Source organism: Apostichopus japonicus, chromosome 17, assembly GCF_037975245.1.
Source record: "Apostichopus japonicus isolate 1M-3 chromosome 17, ASM3797524v1, whole genome shotgun sequence".
Taxonomy (NCBI): Eukaryota; Metazoa; Echinodermata; class Holothuroidea; order Aspidochirotida; family Stichopodidae; genus Apostichopus; species Apostichopus japonicus.
Window position 1 is genome coordinate 23,069,627 of NC_092577.1, and position 18,038 is coordinate 23,087,664.

An 18,038-nucleotide genomic window follows, 5' to 3' on the forward strand; every position below is an offset into this window, starting at 1 on the left:
AATGGCCTACATTGTCTTGCCACAAGGAAAGTGTCTTGACAGAAGGAAAGCGATTTGAAAATCAAATATATTAGTAAATAACTCGATTGTTTTTATATATGATAATTTTATACATATATATGTAAAATATAGATTAACATAATATATATTAAATCCATTCATGTATAATATATATATTAAGTGCACTCATCATAACCTACCAAACAAGTAGCCTACATTTCACCTCCTAGAATGTCTACGGCCACATCACGATGACTATACCGGTTCTCGTCCGATCAGGTAAGTCAAGCAACGTAGAGCGCAGTCAGTACTTGGATGGGTGACCGCCTGGGAATACTGGGTGCCGTAGGCTTTTATTTTCCTAATTGATAACACTATGTTGCCACGACGATGAAAAATTGAAATGGCCTTCATTGACCTGTTGTTATGTCTACGGCCATATCACGTTGACTATACCGGTTCTCGTCCGATCACCGAAGTCAAGCAACGTAGAGCGCAGTCAGTACTTGGATGGGTGACCGCCTGGGAATACTGGGTGCCGTAGGCTTTTATTTTCACAATTGATAACACTATGTTGCCATGACGATGAGAAATTGAAATGGCCTACATTGACCAGTTGTTATGTCTACGGCCATATCACGTTGACTATACCGGTTCTCGTCCGATCACCGAAGTCAAGCAACGTAGAGCGCAGTCAGTACTTGGATGGGTGACCGCCTGGAAATACTGGGTGCCGTAGGCTTTTATTTTCCTAATTGATAACACTATGTTGCCACGACGATGAGAAATTGAAATGGCCTACATTGACCTGTTGTTATGTCTACGGCCATATCACGTTGACTATACCGGTTCTCGTCCGATCACCGAAGTCAAGCAAGGTAGAGCGCAGTCAGTACTTGGATGGGTGACCGCCTGGGAATATTGGGTGCCGTAGGCTTTTATTTTCACAATTGATAACACTATGTTGCCACGACGATGAGAAAGTGAAATGGCCTACATTGACCTGTTGTTATGTCTACGGCCATATCACGTTGACTATACCGGTTCTCGTCCGATCACCGAAGTCAAGCAACGTAGAGCGCAGTCAGTACTCGGATGGGTGACCGCCTGGGAATACTGGGTGCCGTAGGCTTTTATTTTCACAATTGATAACACTATGTTGCCATGACGATGAGAAATTGAAATGGCCTACATTGACCAGTTGTTATGTCTACGGCCATATCACGTTGACTATACCGGTTCTCGTCCGATCACCGAAGTCAAGCAACGTAGAGCGCAGTCAGTACTCGGATGGGTGACCGCCTGGGAATACTGGGTGCCGTAGGCTTTTATTTTCACAATTGATAACACTATGTTGCCATGACGATGAGAAATTGAAATGGCCTACATTGACCAGTTGTTATGTCTACGGCCATATCACGTTGACTATACCGGTTCTCGTCCGATCACCGAAGTCAAGCAACGTAGAGCGCAGTCAGTACTTGGATGGGTGACCGCCTGGAAATACTGGGTGCCGTAGGCTTTTATTTTCCTAATTGATAACACTATGTTGCCACGACGATGAGAAATTGAAATGGCCTACATTGTCTTGCCACAAGGAAAGCGATTTGAAAATCGAATATATTAATAAATAACTACTTTGTTTTTATGTATTAGAATTTTCTACATATATATGTAAAATATAGATTAACATAATATATATTAAATCCATTCATGTATAATATATATATTAAATCCACTCATCATAACCTACCACACAAGTAGCCTGCATTTCACCTCTTGTAATGTCTACGGCCACATCACGTTGACTATACCGGTTCTCGTCCGATCAGGTAAGTCAAGCAACGTAGAGCGCAGTCAGTACTTGGATGGGTGACCGCCTGGGAATACTGGGTGCCGTAGGCTTTTATTTTCACAATTGATAACACTATGTTGCCACGACGATGAGAAATTCAAATGGCCTCCATTGACCTCTTGTTATGTCTACGGCCATATCACGTTGACTATACCGGTTCTCGTCCGATCAGGTAAGTCAAGCAACGTAGAGCGCAGTCAGTACTTGGATGGATGACCGCCTGGGAATACTGGGTGCCGTAGGCTTTTATTTTCCTAATTGATAACACTATGTTGCCACGACGATGAAAAATTCAAATGGCCTGCATTGAGCTCTTGTTATGTCTACGGCCATATCACGTTGACTATACCGGTTCTCGTCCGATCACCGAAGTCAAGCAACGTAGAGCGCAGTCAGTACTTGGATGGGTGACCGCCTGGGAATACTGGGTGCCGTAGGCTTTTATTTTCCTAATTGATAACACTATGTTGCCACGACGATGAGAAATTGAAATGGCCTACATTGTCTTGCCACAAGGAAAGCGATTTGAAAATCGAATATATTAATAAATAACTACTTTGTTTTTATGTATTAGAATTTTCTACATATACATGTAAAATATAGATTAACATAATATATATTAAATCCATTCATGTATAATATATATATTAAATCCACTCATCATAACCTACCACACAAGTAGCCTGCATTTCACCTCTTGTAATGTCTACGGCAACATCACGTTGACTATACCGGTTCTCGTCCGATCAGGTAAGTCAAGCAACGTAGAGCGCAGTCAGTACTTGGATGGATGACCGCCTGGGAATACTGGGTGCCGTAGGCTTTTATTTTCCTAATTGATAACACTATGTTGCCACGACGATGAAAAATTCAAATGGCCTGCATTGAGCTCTTGTTATGTCTACGGCCATATCACGTTGACTATACCGGTTCTCGTCCGATCACCGAAGTCAAGCAACGTAGAGCGCAGTCAGTACTTGGATGGATGACCGCCTGGGAATACTGGGTGCCGTAGGCTTTTATTTTCACAATTGATAACACTATGTTGCCACGACGATGAGAAATTGAAATGGCCTCCATTGACCCCTTGTTATGTCTACGGCCATATCACGTTGACTATACCGGTTCTCGTCCGATCACCGAAGTCAAGCAACGTAGAGCGCAGTCAGTACTTGGATGGGTGACCGCCTGGGAATACTGGGTGCCGTAGGCTTTTATTTTCCTAATTGATAACACTATGTTGCCACGACGATGAGAAAGTGAAATGGCCTACATTGACCTGTTGTTATGTCTACGGCCATATCACGTTGACTATACCGGTTCTCGTCCGATCACCGAAGTCAAGCAACGTAGAGCGCAGTCAGTACTTGGATGGGTGACCGCCTGGGAATACTGGGTGCCGTAGGCTTTTATTTTCACAATTGATAACACTATGTTGCCATGACGATGAGAAATTGAAATGGCCTACATTGACCAGTTGTTATGTCTACGGCCATATCACGTTGACTATACCGGTTCTCGTCCGATCACCGAAGTCAAGCAACGTAGAGCGCAGTCAGTACTTGGATGGGTGACCGCCTGGAAATACTGGGTGCCGTAGGCTTTTATTTTCCTAATTGATAACACTATGTTGCCACGACGATGAGAAATTGAAATGGCCTACATTGACCTGTTGTTATGTCTACGGCCATATCACGTTGACTATACCGGTTCTCGTCCGATCACCGAAGTCAAGCAAGGTAGAGCGCAGTCAGTACTTGGATGGGTGACCGCCTGGGAATACTGGGTGCCGTAGGCTTTTATTTTCCTAATTGATAACACTATGTTGCCACGACGATGAGAAAGTGAAATGGCCTACATTGACCTCTTGTTATGTCTACGGCCATATCACGTTGACTATACCGGTTCTCGTCCGATCACCGAAGTCAAGCAACGTAGAGCGCAGTCAGTACTTGGATGGGTGACCGCCTGGGAATATTGGGTGCCGTAGGCTTTTATTTTCACAATTGATAACACTATGTTGCCACGACGATGAGAAAGTGAAATGGCCTACATTGACCTGTTGTTATGTCTACGGCCATATCACGTTGACTATACCGGTTCTCGTCCGATCACCGAAGTCAAGCAACGTAGAGCGCAGTCAGTACTCGGATGGGTGACTGCCTGGGAATACTGGGTGCCGTAGGCTTTTATTTTCACAATTGATAACACTATGTTGCCATGACGATGAGAAATTGAAATGGCCTACATTGACCAGTTGTTATGTCTACGGCCATATCACGTTGACTATACCGGTTCTCGTCCGATCACCGAAGTCAAGCAACGTAGAGCGCAGTCAGTACTTGGATGGGTGACCGCCTGGAAATACTGGGTGCCGTAGGCTTTTATTTTCCTAATTGATAACACTATGTTGCCACGACGATGAGAAATTGAAATGGCCTACATTGTCTTGCCACAAGGAAAGCGATTTGAAAATCGAATATATTAATAAATAACTACTTTGTTTTTATGTATTAGAATTTTCTACATATATATGTAAAATATAGATTAACATAATATATATTAAATCCATTCATGTATAATATATATATTAAATCCACTCATCATAACCTACCACACAAGTAGCCTGCATTTCACCTCTTGTAATGTCTACGGCCACATCACGTTGACTATACCGGTTCTCGTCCGATCACCGAAGTCAAGCAACGTAGAGCGCAGTCAGTACTTGGATGGATGACCGCCTGGGAATACTGGGTGCCGTAGGCTTTTATTTTCACAATTGATAACACTATGTTGCCACGACGATGAGAAATTCAAATGGCCTCCATTGACCTCTTGTTATGTCTACGGCCATATCACGTTGACTATACCGGTTCTCGTCCGATCAGGTAAGTCAAGCAACGTAGAGCGCAGTCAGTACTTGGATGGATGACCGCCTGGGAATACTGGGTGCCGTAGGCTTTTATTTTCCTAATTGATAACACTATGTTGCCACGACGATGAAAAATTCAAATGGCCTGCATTGAGCTCTTGTTATGTCTACGGCCATATCACGTTGACTATACCGGTTCTCGTCCGATCACCGAAGTCAAGCAACGTAGAGCGCAGTCAGTACTTGGATGGGTGACCGCCTGGGAATACTGGGTGCCGTAGGCTTTTATTTTCCTAATTGATAACACTATGTTGCCACGACGATGAGAAATTGAAATGGCCTACATTGTCTTGCCACAAGGAAAGCGATTTGAAAATCGAATATATTAATAAATAACTACTTTGTTTTTATGTATTAGAATTTTCTACATATACATGTAAAATATAGATTAACATAATATATATTAAATCCATTCATGTATAATATATATATTAAATCCACTCATCATAACCTACCACACAAGTAGCCTGCATTTCACCTCTTGTAATGTCTACGGCAACATCACGTTGACTATACCGGTTCTCGTCCGATCAGGTAAGTCAAGCAACGTAGAGCGCAGTCAGTACTTGGATGGATGACCGCCTGGGAATACTGGGTGCCGTAGGCTTTTATTTTCCTAATTGATAACACTATGTTGCCACGACGATGAAAAATTCAAATGGCCTGCATTGAGCTCTTGTTATGTCTACGGCCATATCACGTTGACTATACCGGTTCTCGTCCGATCACCGAAGTCAAGCAACGTAGAGCGCAGTCAGTACTTGGATGGATGACCGCCTGGGAATACTGGGTGCCGTAGGCTTTTATTTTCACAATTGATAACACTATGTTGCCACGACGATGAGAAATTGAAATGGCCTCCATTGACCCCTTGTTATGTCTACGGCCATATCACGTTGACTATACCGGTTCTCGTCCGATCACCGAAGTCAAGCAACGTAGAGCGCAGTCAGTACTTGGATGGGTGACCGCCTGGGAATACTGGGTGCCGTAGGCTTTTATTTTCCTAATTGATAACACTATGTTGCCACGACGATGAAAAATTGAAATGGCCTACATTGACCTCTTGTTATGTCTACGGCCATATCACGTTGACTATACCGGTTCTCGTCCGATCACCGAAGTCAAGCAACGTAGAGCGCAGTCAGTACTTGGATGGGTGACCGCCTGGGAATACTGGGTGCCGTAGGCTTTTATTTTCACAATTGATAACACTATGTTGCCACGACGATGAGAAATTGAAATGGCCTACATTGTCTTGCCAAAAGGAAAGTGTCTTGACAGAAGGAAAGCGATTTGAAAATCAAATATATTAGTAAATAACTCGATTGTTTTTATATATGATCATTTTATACATATATATGTAAAATATAGATTAACATAATATATATTAAATCCATTCATGTATAATATATATATTAAGTGCACTCATCATAACCTACCAAACAAGTAGCCTACATTTCACCTCCTAGAATGTCTACGGCCACATCACGATGACTATACCGGTTCTCGTCCGATCACCGAAGTCAAGCAACGTAGAGCGCAGTCAGTACTTGGATTGGTGACCGCCTGGGAATACTGGGTGCCGTAGGCTCTTATTTTCCTCATTGATAACACTATGTTGCCACGACGATGAGAAATTGAAATGGCCTACATTGACCTGTTGTTATGTCTACGGCCATATCACGTTGACTATACCGGTTCTCGTCAGATCACCGAAGTCAAGCAACGAAGAGCGCAGTCAGTACTTGGATGGGTGACCGCCTGGGAATACTGGATGCCGTAGGCTTTTATTTTCCTAATTGATAACACTATGTTGCCACGACGATGAAAAATTGAAATGGCCTACATTGACCTCTTGTTATGTCTACGGCCATATCACGTTGACTATTCCGGTTCTCGTCCGATCACCGAAGTCAAGCAACGTAGAGCGCAGTCAGTACTTGGATGGGTGACCGCCTGGGAATACTGGGTGCCGTAGGCTTTTATTTTCCTAATTGATAACACTATGTTGCCACGACGATGAGAAATTGAAATGGCCTACATTGACCAGTTGTTATGTCTACGGCCATATCACGTTGACTATACCGGTTCTCGTCCGATCACCGAAGTCAAGCAACGTAGAGCGCAGTCAGTACTTGGATGGGTGACCGCCTGGAAATACTGGGTGCCGTAGGCTTTTATTTTCCTAATTGATAACACTATGTTGCCACGACGATGAGAAATTGAAATGGCCTACATTGTCTTGCCACAAGGAAAGCGATTTGAAAATCGAATATATTAATAAATAACTACTTTGTTTTTATGTATTAGAATTTTCTACATATATATGTAAAATATAGATTAACATAATATATATTAAATCCATTCATGTATAATATATATATTAAATCCACTCATCATAACCTACCACACAAGTAGCCTGCATTTCACCTCTTGTAATGTCTACGGCCACATCACGTTGACTATACCGGTTCTCGTCCGATCACCGAAGTCAAGCAACGTAGAGCGCAGTCAGTACTTGGATGGATGACCGCCTGGGAATACTGGGTGCCGTAGGCTTTTATTTTCACAATTGATAACACTATGTTGCCACGACGATGAGAAATTGAAATGGCCTCCATTGACCTCTTGTTATGTCTACGGCCATATCACGTTGACTATACCGGTTCTCGTCCGATCAGGTAAGTCAAGCAACGTAGAGCGCAGTCAGTACTTGGATGGATGACCGCCTGGGAATACTGGGTGCCGTAGGCTTTTATTTTCCTAATTGATAACACTATGTTGCCACGACGATGAAAAATTCAAATGGCCTGCATTGAGCTCTTGTTATGTCTACGGCCATATCACGTTGACTATACCGGTTCTCGTCCGATCACCGAAGTCAAGCAACGTAGAGCGCAGTCAGTACTTGGATGGGTGACCGCCTGGGAATACTGGGTGCCGTAGGCTTTTATTTTCCTAATTGATAACACTATGTTGCCACGACGATGAAAAATTGAAATGGCCTACATTGACCTCTTGTTATGTCTACGGCCATATCACGTTGACTATACCGGTTCTCGTCCGATCACCGAAGTCAAGCAACGTAGAGCGCAGTCAGTACTTGGATGGGTGACCGCCTGGGAATACTGGGTGCCGTAGGCTTTTATTTTCACAATTGATAACACTATGTTGCCACGACGATGAGAAATTGAAATGGCCTACATTGTCTTGCCACAAGGAAAGTGTCTTGACTGAAGGAAAGCGATTTGAAAATCAAATATATTAGTAAATAACTCGATTGTTTTTATATATGATCATTTTATACATATATATGTAAAATATAGATTAACATAATATATATTAAATCCATTCATGTATAATATATATATTAAGTGCACTCATCATAACCTACCAAACAAGTAGCCTACATTTCACCTCCTAGAATGTCTACGGCCACATCACGATGACTATACCGGTTCTCGTCCGATCAGGTAAGTCAAGCAACGTAGAGCGCAGTCAGTACTTGGATGGGTGACCGCCTGGGAATACTGGGTGCCGTAGGCTTTTATTTTCCTAATTGATAACACTATGTTGCCACGACGATGAAAAATTGAAATGGCCTTCATTGACCTGTTGTTATGTCTACGGCCATATCACGTTGACTATACCGGTTCTCGTCCGATCACCGAAGTCAAGCAACGTAGAGCGCAGTCAGTACTTGGATGGGTGACCGCCTGGGAATACTGGGTGCCGTAGGCTTTTATTTTCACAATTGATAACACTATGTTGCCACGACGATGAGAAATTGAAATGGCCTACATTGACCTGTTGTTAAGTCTACGGCCATATCACGTTGACTATACCGGTTCTCGTCCGATCACCGAAGTCAAGCAACGTAGAGCGCAGTCAGTACTTGGATGGGTGACCGCCTGGAAATACTGGGTGCCGTAGGCTTTTATTTTCCTAATTGATAACACTATGTTGCCACGACGATGAGAAAGTGAAATGGCCTACATTGACCTGTTGTTATGTCTACGGCCATATCACGTTGACTATACCGGTTCTCGTCCGATCACCGAAGTCAAGCAACGTAGAGCGCAGTCAGTACTTGGATGGGTGACCGCCTGGGAATACTGGGTGCCGTAGGCTTTTATTTTCACAATTGATAACACTATGTTGCCACGACGATGAGAAAGTGAAATGGCCTACATTGACCTGTTGTTATGTCTACGGCCATATCACGTTGACTATACCGGTTCTCGTCCGATCACCGAAGTCAAGCAACGTAGAGCGCAGTCAGTACTTGGATGGGTGACCGCCTGGGAATACTGGGTGCCGTAGGCTTTTATTTTCACAATTGATAACACTATGTTGCCATGACGATGAGAAATTGAAATGGCCTACATTGACCAGTTGTTATGTCTACGGCCATATCACGTTGACTATACCGGTTCTCGTCCGATCACCGAAGTCAAGCAACGTAGAGCGCAGTCAGTACTTGGATGGGTGACCGCCTGGAAATACTGGGTGCCGTAGGCTTTTATTTTCCTAATTGATAACACTATGTTGCCACGACGATGAGAAATTGAAATGGCCTACATTGTCTTGCCACAAGGAAAGCGATTTGAAAATCGAATATATTAATAAATAACTACTTTGTTTTTATGTATTAGAATTTTCTACATATATATGTAAAATATAGATTAACATAATATATATTAAATCCATTCATGTATAATATATATATTAAATCCACTCATCATAACCTACCACACAAGTAGCCTGCATTTCACCTCTTGTAATGTCTACGGCCACATCACGTTGACTATACCGGTTCTCGTCCGATCAGGTAAGTCAAGCAACGTAGAGCGCAGTCAGTACTTGGATGGATGACCGCCTGGGAATACTGGGTGCCGTAGGCTTTTATTTTCACAATTGATAACACTATGTTGCCACGACGATGAGAAATTCAAATGGCCTCCATTGACCTCTTGTTATGTCTACGGCCATATCACGTTGACTATACCGGTTCTCGTCCGATCAGGTAAGTCAAGCAACGTAGAGCGCAGTCAGTACTTGGATGGATGACCGCCTGGGAATACTGGGTGCCGTAGGCTTTTATTTTCCTAATTGATAACACTATGTTGCCACGACGATGAAAAATTCAAATGGCCTGCATTGAGCTCTTGTTATGTCTACGGCCATATCACGTTGACTATACCGGTTCTCGTCCGATCACCGAAGTCAAGCAACGTAGAGCGCAGTCAGTACTTGGATGGGTGACCGCCTGGGAATACTGGGTGCCGTAGGCTTTTATTTTCCTAATTGATAACACTATGTTGCCACGACGATGAAAAATTGAAATGGCCTACATTGACCTCTTGTTATGTCTACGGCCATATCACGTTGACTATACCGGTTCTCGTCCGATCACCGAAGTCAAGCAACGTAGAGCGAAGTCAGTACTTGGATGGGTGACCGCCTGGGAATACTGGGTGCCGTAGGCTTTTATTTTCACAATTGATAACACTATGTTGCCACGACGATGAGAAATTGAAATGGCCTACATTGTCTTGCCACAAGGAAAGTGTCTTGACAGAAGGAAAGCGATTTGAAAATCAAATATATTAGTAAATAACTCGATTGTTTTTATATATGATCATTTTATACATATATATGTAAAATATAGATTAACATAATATATATTAAATCCATTCATGTATAATATATATATTAAGTGCACTCATCATAACCTACCAAACAAGTAGCCTACATTTCACCTCCTAGAATGTCTACGGCCACATCACGATGACTATACCGGTTCTCGTCCGATCAGGTAAGTCAAGCAACGTAGAGCGCAGTCAGTACTTGGATGGGTGACCGCCTGGGAATACTGGGTGCCGTAGGCTTTTATTTTCCTAATTGATAACACTATGTTGCCACGACGATGAAAAATTGAAATGGCCTTCATTGACCTGTTGTTATGTCTACGGCCATATCACGTTGACTATACCGGTTCTCGTCCGATCACCGAAGTCAAGCAACGTAGAGCGCAGTCAGTACTTGGATGGGTGACCGCCTGGGAATACTGGGTGCCGTAGGCTTTTATTTTCATAATTGATAACACTATGTTGCCACGACGATGAGAAAGTGAAATGGCCTACATTTACCTCTTGTTATGTCTACGGCCATATCACGTTGACTATACCGGTTCTCGTCCGATCACCGAAGTCAAGCAACGTAGAGCGCAGTCAGTACTTGGATGGGTGACCGCCTGGGAATACTGGGTGCCGTAGGCTTTTATTTTCACAATTGATAACACTATGTTGCCACGACGATGAGAAATTGAAATGGCCTACATTGACCTGTTGTTATGTCTACGGCCATATCACGTTGACTATACCGGTTCTCGTCCGATCACCGAAGTCAAGCAAGGTAGAGCGCAGTCAGTACTTGGATGGGTGACCGCCTGGGAATACTGGGTGCCGTAGGCTTTTATTTTCACAATTGATAACACTATGTTGCCACGACGATGAGAAAGTCAAATGGCCTACATTGACCTCTTATGTAAACGGCCATATCACGTTGACTATACCGGTTCTCGTCCGATCACCGAAGTCAAGCAAGGTAGAGCGCAGTCAGTACTTGGATGGGTGACCGCCTGGGAATACTGGGTGCCGTAGGCTTTTATTTTCCTAATTGATAACACTATGTTGCCACGACGATGAAAAATTGAAATGGCCTACATTGTCTTGCCACAAGGAAAGCGATTTGAAAATCGAATATATTAATAAATAACTACTTTGTTTTTATGTATTAGAATTTTCTACATATATATGTAAAATATAGATTAACAGAATATATATTAAATCCATTCATGTATAATATATATATTAAATCCACTCATCATAACCTACCACACAAGTAGCCTGCATTTCACCTCTTGTAATGTCTACGGCCACATCACGTTGACTATACCGGTTCTCGTCCGATCAGGTAAGTCAAGCAACGTAGAGCGCAGTCAGTACTTGGATGGATGACCGCCTGGGAATACTGGGTGCCGTAGGCTTTTATTTTCACAATTGGTAACACTATGTTGCCACGACGATGAGAAATTCAAATGGCCTCCATTGACCTCTTGTTATGTCTACGGCCATATCACGTTGACTATACCGGTTCTCGTCCGATCACCGAAGGTAAGCAACGTAGAGCGCAGTCAGTACTTGGATGGGTGACCGCCTGGGAATACTGGGTGCCGTAGGCTTTTATTTTCACAATTGATAACACTATGTTGCCACGACGATGAGAAATTGAAATGGCCTACATTGACCTGTTGTTATGTCTACGGCCATATCACGTTGACTATACCGGTTCTCGTCCGATCACCGAAGTCAAGCAAGGTAGAGCGCAGTCAGTACTTGGATGGGTGACCGCCTGGGAATACTGGGTGCCGTAGGCTTTTATTTTCACAATTGATAACACTATGTTGCCACGACGATGAGAAAGTCAAATGGCCTACATTGACCTCTTGTTATGTCTACGGCCATATCACGTTGACTATACCGGTTCTCGTCCGATCACCGAAGTCAAGCAACGTAGAGCGCAGTCAGTACTTGGATGGGTGACCGCCTGGGAATACTGGGTGCCGTAGGCTTTTATTTTCCTAATTGATAACACTATGTTGCCACGACGATGAGAAAGTGAAATGGCCTACATTGACCTCTTGTTATGTCTACGGCCATATCACGTTGACTATACCGGTTCTCGTCCGATCACCGAAGTCAAGCAACGTAGAGCGCAGTCAGTACTTGGATGGGTGACCGCCTGGGAATACTGGGTGCCGTAGGCTTTTATTTTCACAATTGATAACACTATGTTGCCACGACGATGAGAAATTGAAATGGCCTACATTGACCTGTTGTTATGTCTACGGCCATATCACGTTGACTATACCGGTTCTCGTCCGATCACCGAAGTCAAGCAACGTAGAGCGCAGTCAGTACTTGGATGGGTGACCGCCTGGGAATACTGGGTGCCGTAGGCTTTTATTTTCCTAATTGATAACACTATGTTGCCACGACGATGAGAAAGTGAAATGGCCTACATTGACCTCTTGTTATGTCTACGGCCATATCACGTTGACTATACCGGTTCTCGTCCGATCACCGAAGTCAAGCAACGTAGAGCGCAGTCAGTACTTGGATGGGTGACCGCCTGGGAATACTGGGTGCCGTAGGCTTTTATTTTCACAATTGATAACACTATGTTGCCACGACGATGAGAAATTGAAATGGCCTACATTGACCTGTTGTTATGTCTACGGCCATATCACGTTGACTATACCGGTTCTCGTCCGATCACCGAAGTCAAGCAAGGTAGAGCGCAGTCAGTACTTGGATGGGTGACCGCCTGGGAATACTGGGTGCCGTAGGCTTTTATTTTCCTAATTGATAACACTATGTTGCCACGACGATGAGAAAGTGAAATGGCCTACATTGACCTCTTATGTAAACGGCCATATCACGTTGACTATACCGGTTCTCGTCCGATCACCGAAGTCAAGCAAGGTAGAGCGCAGTCAGTACTTGGATGGGTGACCGCCTGGGAATACTGGGTGCCGTAGGCTTTTATTTTCCTAATTGATAACACTATGTTGCCACGACGATGAAAAATTGAAATGGCCTACATTGTCTTGCCACAAGGAAAGCGATTTGAAAATCGAATATATTAATAAATAACTACTTTGTTTTTATGTATTAGAATTTTCTACATATATATGTAAAATATAGATTAACATAATATATATTAAATCCATTCATGTATAATATATATATTAAATCCACTCATCATAACCTACCACACAAGTAGCCTGCATTTCACCTCTTGTAATGTCTACGGCCACATCACGTTGACTATACCGGTTCTCGTCCGATCAGGTAAGTCAAGCAACGTAGAGCGCAGTCAGTACTTGGATGGATGACCGCCTGGGAATACTGGGTGCCGTAGGCTTTTATTTTCACAATTGGTAACACTATGTTGCCACGACGATGAGAAATTCAAATGGCCTCCATTGACCTCTTGTTATGTCTACGGCCATATCACGTTGACTATACCGGTTCTCGTCCGATCACCGAAGGTAAGCAACGTAGAGCGCAGTCAGTACTTGGATGGGTGACCGCCTGGGAATACTGGGTGCCGTAGGCTTTTATTTTCACAATTGATAACACTATGTTGCCACGACGATGAGAAATTGAAATGGCCTACATTGACCTGTTGTTATGTCTACGGCCATATCACGTTGACTATACCGGTTCTCGTCCGATCACCGAAGTCAAGCAAGGTAGAGCGCAGTCAGTACTTGGATGGGTGACCGCCTGGGAATACTGGGTGCCGTAGGCTTTTATTTTCACAATTGATAACACTATGTTGCCACGACGATGAGAAAGTCAAATGGCCTACATTGACCTCTTATGTAAACGGCCATATCACGTTGACTATACCGGTTCTCGTCCGATCACCGAAGTCAAGCAAGGTAGAGCGCAGTCAGTACTTGGATGGGTGACCGCCTGGGAATACTGGGTGCCGTAGGCTTTTATTTTCCTAATTGATAACACTATGTTGCCACGACGATGAAAAATTGAAATGGCCTACATTGTCTTGCCACAAGGAAAGCGATTTGAAAATCGAATATATTAATAAATAACTACTTTGTTTTTATGTATTAGAATTTTCTACATATATATGTAAAATATAGATTAACAGAATATATATTAAATCCATTCATGTATAATATATATATTAAATCCACTCATCATAACCTACCACACAAGTAGCCTGCATTTCACCTCTTGTAATGTCTACGGCCACATCACGTTGACTATACCGGTTCTCGTCCGATCAGGTAAGTCAAGCAACGTAGAGCGCAGTCAGTACTTGGATGGATGACCGCCTGGGAATACTGGGTGCCGTAGGCTTTTATTTTCACAATTGGTAACACTATGTTGCCACGACGATGAGAAATTCAAATGGCCTCCATTGACCTCTTGTTATGTCTACGGCCATATCACGTTGACTATACCGGTTCTCGTCCGATCACCGAAGGTAAGCAACGTAGAGCGCAGTCAGTACTTGGATGGGTGACCGCCTGGGAATACTGGGTGCCGTAGGCTTTTATTTTCACAATTGATAACACTATGTTGCCACGACGATGAGAAATTGAAATGGCCTACATTGACCTGTTGTTATGTCTACGGCCATATCACGTTGACTATACCGGTTCTCGTCCGATCACCGAAGTCAAGCAAGGTAGAGCGCAGTCAGTACTTGGATGGGTGACCGCCTGGGAATACTGGGTGCCGTAGGCTTTTATTTTCACAATTGATAACACTATGTTGCCACGACGATGAGAAAGTCAAATGGCCTACATTGACCTCTTGTTATGTCTACGGCCATATCACGTTGACTATACCGGTTCTCGTCCGATCACCGAAGTCAAGCAACGTAGAGCGCAGTCAGTACTTGGATGGGTGACCGCCTGGGAATACTGGGTGCCGTAGGCTTTTATTTTCCTAATTGATAACACTATGTTGCCACGACGATGAGAAAGTGAAATGGCCTACATTGACCTCTTGTTATGTCTACGGCCATATCACGTTGACTATACCGGTTCTCGTCCGATCACCGAAGTCAAGCAACGTAGAGCGCAGTCAGTACTTGGATGGGTGACCGCCTGGGAATACTGGGTGCCGTAGGCTTTTATTTTCACAATTGATAACACTATGTTGCCACGACGATGAGAAATTGAAATGGCCTACATTGACCTGTTGTTATGTCTACGGCCATATCACGTTGACTATACCGGTTCTCGTCCGATCACCGAAGTCAAGCAACGTAGAGCGCAGTCAGTACTTGGATGGGTGACCGCCTGGGAATACTGGGTGCCGTAGGCTTTTATTTTCCTAATTGATAACACTATGTTGCCACGACGATGAGAAAGTGAAATGGCCTACATTGACCTCTTGTTATGTCTACGGCCATATCACGTTGACTATACCGGTTCTCGTCCGATCACCGAAGTCAAGCAACGTAGAGCGCAGTCAGTACTTGGATGGGTGACCGCCTGGGAATACTGGGTGCCGTAGGCTTTTATTTTCACAATTGATAACACTATGTTGCCACGACGATGAGAAATTGAAATGGCCTACATTGACCTGTTGTTATGTCTACGGCCATATCACGTTGACTATACCGGTTCTCGTCCGATCACCGAAGTCAAGCAAGGTAGAGCGCAGTCAGTACTTGGATGGGTGACCGCCTGGGAATACTGGGTGCCGTAGGCTTTTATTTTCCTAATTGATAACACTATGTTGCCACGACGATGAGAAAGTGAAATGGCCTACATTGACCTCTTATGTAAACGGCCATATCACGTTGACTATACCGGTTCTCGTCCGATCACCGAAGTCAAGCAAGGTAGAGCGCAGTCAGTACTTGGATGGGTGACCGCCTGGGAATACTGGGTGCCGTAGGCTTTTATTTTCCTAATTGATAACACTATGTTGCCACGACGATGAAAAATTGAAATGGCCTACATTGTCTTGCCACAAGGAAAGCGATTTGAAAATCGAATATATTAATAAATAACTACTTTGTTTTTATGTATTAGAATTTTCTACATATATATGTAAAATATAGATTAACATAATATATATTAAATCCATTCATGTATAATATATATATTAAATCCACTCATCATAACCTACCACACAAGTAGCCTGCATTTCACCTCTTGTAATGTCTACGGCCACATCACGTTGACTATACCGGTTCTCGTCCGATCAGGTAAGTCAAGCAACGTAGAGCGCAGTCAGTACTTGGATGGATGACCGCCTGGGAATACTGGGTGCCGTAGGCTTTTATTTTCACAATTGGTAACACTATGTTGCCACGACGATGAGAAATTCAAATGGCCTCCATTGACCTCTTGTTATGTCTACGGCCATATCACGTTGACTATACCGGTTCTCGTCCGATCACCGAAGGTAAGCAACGTAGAGCGCAGTCAGTACTTGGATGGGTGACCGCCTGGGAATACTGGGTGCCGTAGGCTTTTATTTTCACAATTGATAACACTATGTTGCCACGACGATGAGAAATTGAAATGGCCTACATTGACCTGTTGTTATGTCTACGGCCATATCACGTTGACTATACCGGTTCTCGTCCGATCACCGAAGTCAAGCAAGGTAGAGCGCAGTCAGTACTTGGATGGGTGACCGCCTGGGAATACTGGGTGCCGTAGGCTTTTATTTTCACAATTGATAACACTATGTTGCCACGACGATGAGAAAGTCAAATGGCCTACATTGACCTCTTATGTAAACGGCCATATCACGTTGACTATACCGGTTCTCGTCCGATCACCGAAGTCAAGCAAGGTAGAGCGCAGTCAGTACTTGGATGGGTGACCGCCTGGGAATACTGGGTGCCGTAGGCTTTTATTTTCCTAATTGATAACACTATGTTGCCACGACGATGAAAAATTGAAATGGCCTACATTGTCTTGCCACAAGGAAAGCGATTTGAAAATCGAATATATTAATAAATAACTACTTTGTTTTTATGTATTAGAATTTTCTACATATATATGTAAAATATAGATTAACATAATATATATTAAATCCATTCATGTATAATATATATATTAAATCCACTCATCATAACCTACCACACAAGTAGCCTGCATTTCACCTCTTGTAATGTCTACGGCCACATCACGTTGACTATACCGGTTCTCGTCCGATCAGGTAAGTCAAGCAACGTAGAGCGCAGTCAGTACTTGGATGGATGACCGCCTGGGAATACTGGGTGCCGTAGGCTTTTATTTTCACAATTGGTAACACTATGTTGCCACGACGATGAGAAATTGAAATGGCCTCCATTGACCTCTTGTTATGTCTACGGCCATATCACGTTGACTATACCGGTTCTCGTCCGATCACCGAAGTCAAGCAACGTAGAGCGCAGTCAGTACTTGGATGGGTGACCGCCTGGAAATACTGGGTGCCGTAGGCTTTTATTTTCACAATTGATAACACTATGTTGCCACGACGATGAGAAATTGAAATGGCCTACATTGTCTTGCCACAAGGAAAGCGATTTGAAAATCTAATATATTAATAAATAACTCGTTTGTTTTTATATATTATAATTTTATACATATATATGTCAAATATAGATTAACATAAAATATATTAAATCCATTCA

General features: G+C 43.2%; 52 non-coding genes and 25 pseudogenes across 52 annotated transcripts; all 77 read left to right on the forward strand.

Moving 5' to 3' along the window:
- The first annotated feature begins 233 nt into the window (after positions 1-233).
- On the forward strand, positions 234-352 carry LOC139957638 (5S ribosomal RNA; annotated as a pseudogene).
- A 76-nt stretch (positions 353-428) lies between these two features.
- LOC139957895 (5S ribosomal RNA) lies at positions 429-547 on the forward strand. Its single transcript, XR_011789560.1, has one exon. It is a non-coding gene; the product is annotated as a 5S ribosomal RNA (ribosomal RNA).
- Positions 548-623: 76 nt separating this feature from the next.
- LOC139955760 (5S ribosomal RNA) lies at positions 624-742 on the forward strand. The gene has a single exon (XR_011788990.1). It is a non-coding gene; the product is annotated as a 5S ribosomal RNA (ribosomal RNA).
- Positions 743-818: 76 nt separating this feature from the next.
- Positions 819-937, forward strand: LOC139955922 (5S ribosomal RNA). Its single transcript, XR_011789148.1, has one exon. It is a non-coding gene; the product is annotated as a 5S ribosomal RNA (ribosomal RNA).
- Positions 938-1,013: 76 nt separating this feature from the next.
- LOC139955064 (5S ribosomal RNA) lies at positions 1,014-1,132 on the forward strand. The gene has a single exon (XR_011788316.1). It is a non-coding gene; the product is annotated as a 5S ribosomal RNA (ribosomal RNA).
- A 76-nt stretch (positions 1,133-1,208) lies between these two features.
- On the forward strand, positions 1,209-1,327 carry LOC139955065 (5S ribosomal RNA). The gene has a single exon (XR_011788317.1). It is a non-coding gene; the product is annotated as a 5S ribosomal RNA (ribosomal RNA).
- A 76-nt stretch (positions 1,328-1,403) lies between these two features.
- LOC139955761 (5S ribosomal RNA) lies at positions 1,404-1,522 on the forward strand. Its single transcript, XR_011788991.1, has one exon. It is a non-coding gene; the product is annotated as a 5S ribosomal RNA (ribosomal RNA).
- A 264-nt stretch (positions 1,523-1,786) lies between these two features.
- Positions 1,787-1,905, forward strand: LOC139957451 (5S ribosomal RNA; annotated as a pseudogene).
- Positions 1,906-1,981: 76 nt separating this feature from the next.
- LOC139957453 (5S ribosomal RNA) lies at positions 1,982-2,100 on the forward strand (annotated as a pseudogene).
- Positions 2,101-2,176: 76 nt separating this feature from the next.
- Positions 2,177-2,295, forward strand: LOC139957896 (5S ribosomal RNA). Its single transcript, XR_011789561.1, has one exon. It is a non-coding gene; the product is annotated as a 5S ribosomal RNA (ribosomal RNA).
- Positions 2,296-2,559: 264 nt separating this feature from the next.
- On the forward strand, positions 2,560-2,678 carry LOC139957707 (5S ribosomal RNA; annotated as a pseudogene).
- Positions 2,679-2,754: 76 nt separating this feature from the next.
- Positions 2,755-2,873, forward strand: LOC139955541 (5S ribosomal RNA). Its single transcript, XR_011788778.1, has one exon. It is a non-coding gene; the product is annotated as a 5S ribosomal RNA (ribosomal RNA).
- A 76-nt stretch (positions 2,874-2,949) lies between these two features.
- Positions 2,950-3,068, forward strand: LOC139957897 (5S ribosomal RNA). Its single transcript, XR_011789562.1, has one exon. It is a non-coding gene; the product is annotated as a 5S ribosomal RNA (ribosomal RNA).
- Positions 3,069-3,144: 76 nt separating this feature from the next.
- Positions 3,145-3,263, forward strand: LOC139957898 (5S ribosomal RNA). The gene has a single exon (XR_011789563.1). It is a non-coding gene; the product is annotated as a 5S ribosomal RNA (ribosomal RNA).
- A 76-nt stretch (positions 3,264-3,339) lies between these two features.
- Positions 3,340-3,458, forward strand: LOC139955762 (5S ribosomal RNA). Its single transcript, XR_011788992.1, has one exon. It is a non-coding gene; the product is annotated as a 5S ribosomal RNA (ribosomal RNA).
- Positions 3,459-3,534: 76 nt separating this feature from the next.
- Positions 3,535-3,653, forward strand: LOC139955520 (5S ribosomal RNA). Its single transcript, XR_011788758.1, has one exon. It is a non-coding gene; the product is annotated as a 5S ribosomal RNA (ribosomal RNA).
- A 76-nt stretch (positions 3,654-3,729) lies between these two features.
- Positions 3,730-3,848, forward strand: LOC139955132 (5S ribosomal RNA). Its single transcript, XR_011788384.1, has one exon. It is a non-coding gene; the product is annotated as a 5S ribosomal RNA (ribosomal RNA).
- Positions 3,849-3,924: 76 nt separating this feature from the next.
- Positions 3,925-4,043, forward strand: LOC139955857 (5S ribosomal RNA). Its single transcript, XR_011789082.1, has one exon. It is a non-coding gene; the product is annotated as a 5S ribosomal RNA (ribosomal RNA).
- Positions 4,044-4,119: 76 nt separating this feature from the next.
- LOC139955763 (5S ribosomal RNA) lies at positions 4,120-4,238 on the forward strand. The gene has a single exon (XR_011788993.1). It is a non-coding gene; the product is annotated as a 5S ribosomal RNA (ribosomal RNA).
- A 264-nt stretch (positions 4,239-4,502) lies between these two features.
- LOC139956124 (5S ribosomal RNA) lies at positions 4,503-4,621 on the forward strand (annotated as a pseudogene).
- A 76-nt stretch (positions 4,622-4,697) lies between these two features.
- LOC139957454 (5S ribosomal RNA) lies at positions 4,698-4,816 on the forward strand (annotated as a pseudogene).
- A 76-nt stretch (positions 4,817-4,892) lies between these two features.
- On the forward strand, positions 4,893-5,011 carry LOC139957899 (5S ribosomal RNA). Its single transcript, XR_011789564.1, has one exon. It is a non-coding gene; the product is annotated as a 5S ribosomal RNA (ribosomal RNA).
- A 264-nt stretch (positions 5,012-5,275) lies between these two features.
- Positions 5,276-5,394, forward strand: LOC139957708 (5S ribosomal RNA; annotated as a pseudogene).
- A 76-nt stretch (positions 5,395-5,470) lies between these two features.
- On the forward strand, positions 5,471-5,589 carry LOC139955542 (5S ribosomal RNA). Its single transcript, XR_011788779.1, has one exon. It is a non-coding gene; the product is annotated as a 5S ribosomal RNA (ribosomal RNA).
- A 76-nt stretch (positions 5,590-5,665) lies between these two features.
- Positions 5,666-5,784, forward strand: LOC139957900 (5S ribosomal RNA). Its single transcript, XR_011789565.1, has one exon. It is a non-coding gene; the product is annotated as a 5S ribosomal RNA (ribosomal RNA).
- A 76-nt stretch (positions 5,785-5,860) lies between these two features.
- On the forward strand, positions 5,861-5,979 carry LOC139957901 (5S ribosomal RNA). The gene has a single exon (XR_011789566.1). It is a non-coding gene; the product is annotated as a 5S ribosomal RNA (ribosomal RNA).
- A 283-nt stretch (positions 5,980-6,262) lies between these two features.
- On the forward strand, positions 6,263-6,381 carry LOC139957235 (5S ribosomal RNA; annotated as a pseudogene).
- Positions 6,382-6,457: 76 nt separating this feature from the next.
- On the forward strand, positions 6,458-6,576 carry LOC139956744 (5S ribosomal RNA; annotated as a pseudogene).
- Positions 6,577-6,652: 76 nt separating this feature from the next.
- Positions 6,653-6,771, forward strand: LOC139955159 (5S ribosomal RNA). The gene has a single exon (XR_011788410.1). It is a non-coding gene; the product is annotated as a 5S ribosomal RNA (ribosomal RNA).
- Positions 6,772-6,847: 76 nt separating this feature from the next.
- LOC139955765 (5S ribosomal RNA) lies at positions 6,848-6,966 on the forward strand. The gene has a single exon (XR_011788995.1). It is a non-coding gene; the product is annotated as a 5S ribosomal RNA (ribosomal RNA).
- Positions 6,967-7,230: 264 nt separating this feature from the next.
- On the forward strand, positions 7,231-7,349 carry LOC139956125 (5S ribosomal RNA; annotated as a pseudogene).
- Positions 7,350-7,425: 76 nt separating this feature from the next.
- LOC139957455 (5S ribosomal RNA) lies at positions 7,426-7,544 on the forward strand (annotated as a pseudogene).
- Positions 7,545-7,620: 76 nt separating this feature from the next.
- On the forward strand, positions 7,621-7,739 carry LOC139957904 (5S ribosomal RNA). The gene has a single exon (XR_011789568.1). It is a non-coding gene; the product is annotated as a 5S ribosomal RNA (ribosomal RNA).
- Positions 7,740-7,815: 76 nt separating this feature from the next.
- Positions 7,816-7,934, forward strand: LOC139957905 (5S ribosomal RNA). Its single transcript, XR_011789569.1, has one exon. It is a non-coding gene; the product is annotated as a 5S ribosomal RNA (ribosomal RNA).
- A 283-nt stretch (positions 7,935-8,217) lies between these two features.
- Positions 8,218-8,336, forward strand: LOC139957639 (5S ribosomal RNA; annotated as a pseudogene).
- Positions 8,337-8,412: 76 nt separating this feature from the next.
- Positions 8,413-8,531, forward strand: LOC139957906 (5S ribosomal RNA). The gene has a single exon (XR_011789570.1). It is a non-coding gene; the product is annotated as a 5S ribosomal RNA (ribosomal RNA).
- Positions 8,532-8,607: 76 nt separating this feature from the next.
- LOC139955766 (5S ribosomal RNA) lies at positions 8,608-8,726 on the forward strand. Its single transcript, XR_011788996.1, has one exon. It is a non-coding gene; the product is annotated as a 5S ribosomal RNA (ribosomal RNA).
- Positions 8,727-8,802: 76 nt separating this feature from the next.
- On the forward strand, positions 8,803-8,921 carry LOC139957907 (5S ribosomal RNA). Its single transcript, XR_011789571.1, has one exon. It is a non-coding gene; the product is annotated as a 5S ribosomal RNA (ribosomal RNA).
- Positions 8,922-8,997: 76 nt separating this feature from the next.
- LOC139957908 (5S ribosomal RNA) lies at positions 8,998-9,116 on the forward strand. The gene has a single exon (XR_011789572.1). It is a non-coding gene; the product is annotated as a 5S ribosomal RNA (ribosomal RNA).
- Positions 9,117-9,192: 76 nt separating this feature from the next.
- On the forward strand, positions 9,193-9,311 carry LOC139955767 (5S ribosomal RNA). The gene has a single exon (XR_011788997.1). It is a non-coding gene; the product is annotated as a 5S ribosomal RNA (ribosomal RNA).
- A 264-nt stretch (positions 9,312-9,575) lies between these two features.
- Positions 9,576-9,694, forward strand: LOC139957488 (5S ribosomal RNA; annotated as a pseudogene).
- Positions 9,695-9,770: 76 nt separating this feature from the next.
- Positions 9,771-9,889, forward strand: LOC139957456 (5S ribosomal RNA; annotated as a pseudogene).
- Positions 9,890-9,965: 76 nt separating this feature from the next.
- On the forward strand, positions 9,966-10,084 carry LOC139957909 (5S ribosomal RNA). The gene has a single exon (XR_011789573.1). It is a non-coding gene; the product is annotated as a 5S ribosomal RNA (ribosomal RNA).
- A 76-nt stretch (positions 10,085-10,160) lies between these two features.
- LOC139956460 (5S ribosomal RNA) lies at positions 10,161-10,279 on the forward strand. Its single transcript, XR_011789379.1, has one exon. It is a non-coding gene; the product is annotated as a 5S ribosomal RNA (ribosomal RNA).
- A 283-nt stretch (positions 10,280-10,562) lies between these two features.
- Positions 10,563-10,681, forward strand: LOC139957640 (5S ribosomal RNA; annotated as a pseudogene).
- A 76-nt stretch (positions 10,682-10,757) lies between these two features.
- On the forward strand, positions 10,758-10,876 carry LOC139957910 (5S ribosomal RNA). The gene has a single exon (XR_011789574.1). It is a non-coding gene; the product is annotated as a 5S ribosomal RNA (ribosomal RNA).
- A 76-nt stretch (positions 10,877-10,952) lies between these two features.
- Positions 10,953-11,071, forward strand: LOC139957911 (5S ribosomal RNA). Its single transcript, XR_011789575.1, has one exon. It is a non-coding gene; the product is annotated as a 5S ribosomal RNA (ribosomal RNA).
- A 76-nt stretch (positions 11,072-11,147) lies between these two features.
- On the forward strand, positions 11,148-11,266 carry LOC139955522 (5S ribosomal RNA). Its single transcript, XR_011788760.1, has one exon. It is a non-coding gene; the product is annotated as a 5S ribosomal RNA (ribosomal RNA).
- Positions 11,267-11,339: 73 nt separating this feature from the next.
- On the forward strand, positions 11,340-11,458 carry LOC139956904 (5S ribosomal RNA; annotated as a pseudogene).
- Positions 11,459-11,722: 264 nt separating this feature from the next.
- Positions 11,723-11,841, forward strand: LOC139957489 (5S ribosomal RNA; annotated as a pseudogene).
- A 76-nt stretch (positions 11,842-11,917) lies between these two features.
- LOC139955107 (5S ribosomal RNA) lies at positions 11,918-12,036 on the forward strand. Its single transcript, XR_011788360.1, has one exon. It is a non-coding gene; the product is annotated as a 5S ribosomal RNA (ribosomal RNA).
- A 76-nt stretch (positions 12,037-12,112) lies between these two features.
- On the forward strand, positions 12,113-12,231 carry LOC139955524 (5S ribosomal RNA). The gene has a single exon (XR_011788761.1). It is a non-coding gene; the product is annotated as a 5S ribosomal RNA (ribosomal RNA).
- A 76-nt stretch (positions 12,232-12,307) lies between these two features.
- LOC139957912 (5S ribosomal RNA) lies at positions 12,308-12,426 on the forward strand. Its single transcript, XR_011789576.1, has one exon. It is a non-coding gene; the product is annotated as a 5S ribosomal RNA (ribosomal RNA).
- A 76-nt stretch (positions 12,427-12,502) lies between these two features.
- On the forward strand, positions 12,503-12,621 carry LOC139957914 (5S ribosomal RNA). The gene has a single exon (XR_011789577.1). It is a non-coding gene; the product is annotated as a 5S ribosomal RNA (ribosomal RNA).
- A 76-nt stretch (positions 12,622-12,697) lies between these two features.
- Positions 12,698-12,816, forward strand: LOC139957916 (5S ribosomal RNA). Its single transcript, XR_011789579.1, has one exon. It is a non-coding gene; the product is annotated as a 5S ribosomal RNA (ribosomal RNA).
- A 76-nt stretch (positions 12,817-12,892) lies between these two features.
- On the forward strand, positions 12,893-13,011 carry LOC139957917 (5S ribosomal RNA). Its single transcript, XR_011789580.1, has one exon. It is a non-coding gene; the product is annotated as a 5S ribosomal RNA (ribosomal RNA).
- Positions 13,012-13,087: 76 nt separating this feature from the next.
- LOC139955525 (5S ribosomal RNA) lies at positions 13,088-13,206 on the forward strand. Its single transcript, XR_011788762.1, has one exon. It is a non-coding gene; the product is annotated as a 5S ribosomal RNA (ribosomal RNA).
- A 73-nt stretch (positions 13,207-13,279) lies between these two features.
- On the forward strand, positions 13,280-13,398 carry LOC139956905 (5S ribosomal RNA; annotated as a pseudogene).
- A 264-nt stretch (positions 13,399-13,662) lies between these two features.
- LOC139957490 (5S ribosomal RNA) lies at positions 13,663-13,781 on the forward strand (annotated as a pseudogene).
- Positions 13,782-13,857: 76 nt separating this feature from the next.
- Positions 13,858-13,976, forward strand: LOC139955108 (5S ribosomal RNA). Its single transcript, XR_011788361.1, has one exon. It is a non-coding gene; the product is annotated as a 5S ribosomal RNA (ribosomal RNA).
- Positions 13,977-14,052: 76 nt separating this feature from the next.
- LOC139955526 (5S ribosomal RNA) lies at positions 14,053-14,171 on the forward strand. Its single transcript, XR_011788763.1, has one exon. It is a non-coding gene; the product is annotated as a 5S ribosomal RNA (ribosomal RNA).
- Positions 14,172-14,244: 73 nt separating this feature from the next.
- On the forward strand, positions 14,245-14,363 carry LOC139956908 (5S ribosomal RNA; annotated as a pseudogene).
- Positions 14,364-14,627: 264 nt separating this feature from the next.
- Positions 14,628-14,746, forward strand: LOC139957491 (5S ribosomal RNA; annotated as a pseudogene).
- A 76-nt stretch (positions 14,747-14,822) lies between these two features.
- Positions 14,823-14,941, forward strand: LOC139955109 (5S ribosomal RNA). Its single transcript, XR_011788362.1, has one exon. It is a non-coding gene; the product is annotated as a 5S ribosomal RNA (ribosomal RNA).
- A 76-nt stretch (positions 14,942-15,017) lies between these two features.
- On the forward strand, positions 15,018-15,136 carry LOC139955527 (5S ribosomal RNA). The gene has a single exon (XR_011788764.1). It is a non-coding gene; the product is annotated as a 5S ribosomal RNA (ribosomal RNA).
- A 76-nt stretch (positions 15,137-15,212) lies between these two features.
- Positions 15,213-15,331, forward strand: LOC139957918 (5S ribosomal RNA). Its single transcript, XR_011789581.1, has one exon. It is a non-coding gene; the product is annotated as a 5S ribosomal RNA (ribosomal RNA).
- A 76-nt stretch (positions 15,332-15,407) lies between these two features.
- On the forward strand, positions 15,408-15,526 carry LOC139957919 (5S ribosomal RNA). The gene has a single exon (XR_011789583.1). It is a non-coding gene; the product is annotated as a 5S ribosomal RNA (ribosomal RNA).
- A 76-nt stretch (positions 15,527-15,602) lies between these two features.
- Positions 15,603-15,721, forward strand: LOC139957920 (5S ribosomal RNA). Its single transcript, XR_011789584.1, has one exon. It is a non-coding gene; the product is annotated as a 5S ribosomal RNA (ribosomal RNA).
- A 76-nt stretch (positions 15,722-15,797) lies between these two features.
- On the forward strand, positions 15,798-15,916 carry LOC139957921 (5S ribosomal RNA). Its single transcript, XR_011789585.1, has one exon. It is a non-coding gene; the product is annotated as a 5S ribosomal RNA (ribosomal RNA).
- Positions 15,917-15,992: 76 nt separating this feature from the next.
- Positions 15,993-16,111, forward strand: LOC139955529 (5S ribosomal RNA). The gene has a single exon (XR_011788766.1). It is a non-coding gene; the product is annotated as a 5S ribosomal RNA (ribosomal RNA).
- Positions 16,112-16,184: 73 nt separating this feature from the next.
- Positions 16,185-16,303, forward strand: LOC139956909 (5S ribosomal RNA; annotated as a pseudogene).
- A 264-nt stretch (positions 16,304-16,567) lies between these two features.
- LOC139957492 (5S ribosomal RNA) lies at positions 16,568-16,686 on the forward strand (annotated as a pseudogene).
- A 76-nt stretch (positions 16,687-16,762) lies between these two features.
- Positions 16,763-16,881, forward strand: LOC139955110 (5S ribosomal RNA). Its single transcript, XR_011788363.1, has one exon. It is a non-coding gene; the product is annotated as a 5S ribosomal RNA (ribosomal RNA).
- Positions 16,882-16,957: 76 nt separating this feature from the next.
- Positions 16,958-17,076, forward strand: LOC139955530 (5S ribosomal RNA). The gene has a single exon (XR_011788767.1). It is a non-coding gene; the product is annotated as a 5S ribosomal RNA (ribosomal RNA).
- Positions 17,077-17,149: 73 nt separating this feature from the next.
- LOC139956910 (5S ribosomal RNA) lies at positions 17,150-17,268 on the forward strand (annotated as a pseudogene).
- A 264-nt stretch (positions 17,269-17,532) lies between these two features.
- Positions 17,533-17,651, forward strand: LOC139957493 (5S ribosomal RNA; annotated as a pseudogene).
- Positions 17,652-17,727: 76 nt separating this feature from the next.
- LOC139955768 (5S ribosomal RNA) lies at positions 17,728-17,846 on the forward strand. The gene has a single exon (XR_011788998.1). It is a non-coding gene; the product is annotated as a 5S ribosomal RNA (ribosomal RNA).
- Positions 17,847-18,038: the final 192 nt, after the last annotated feature.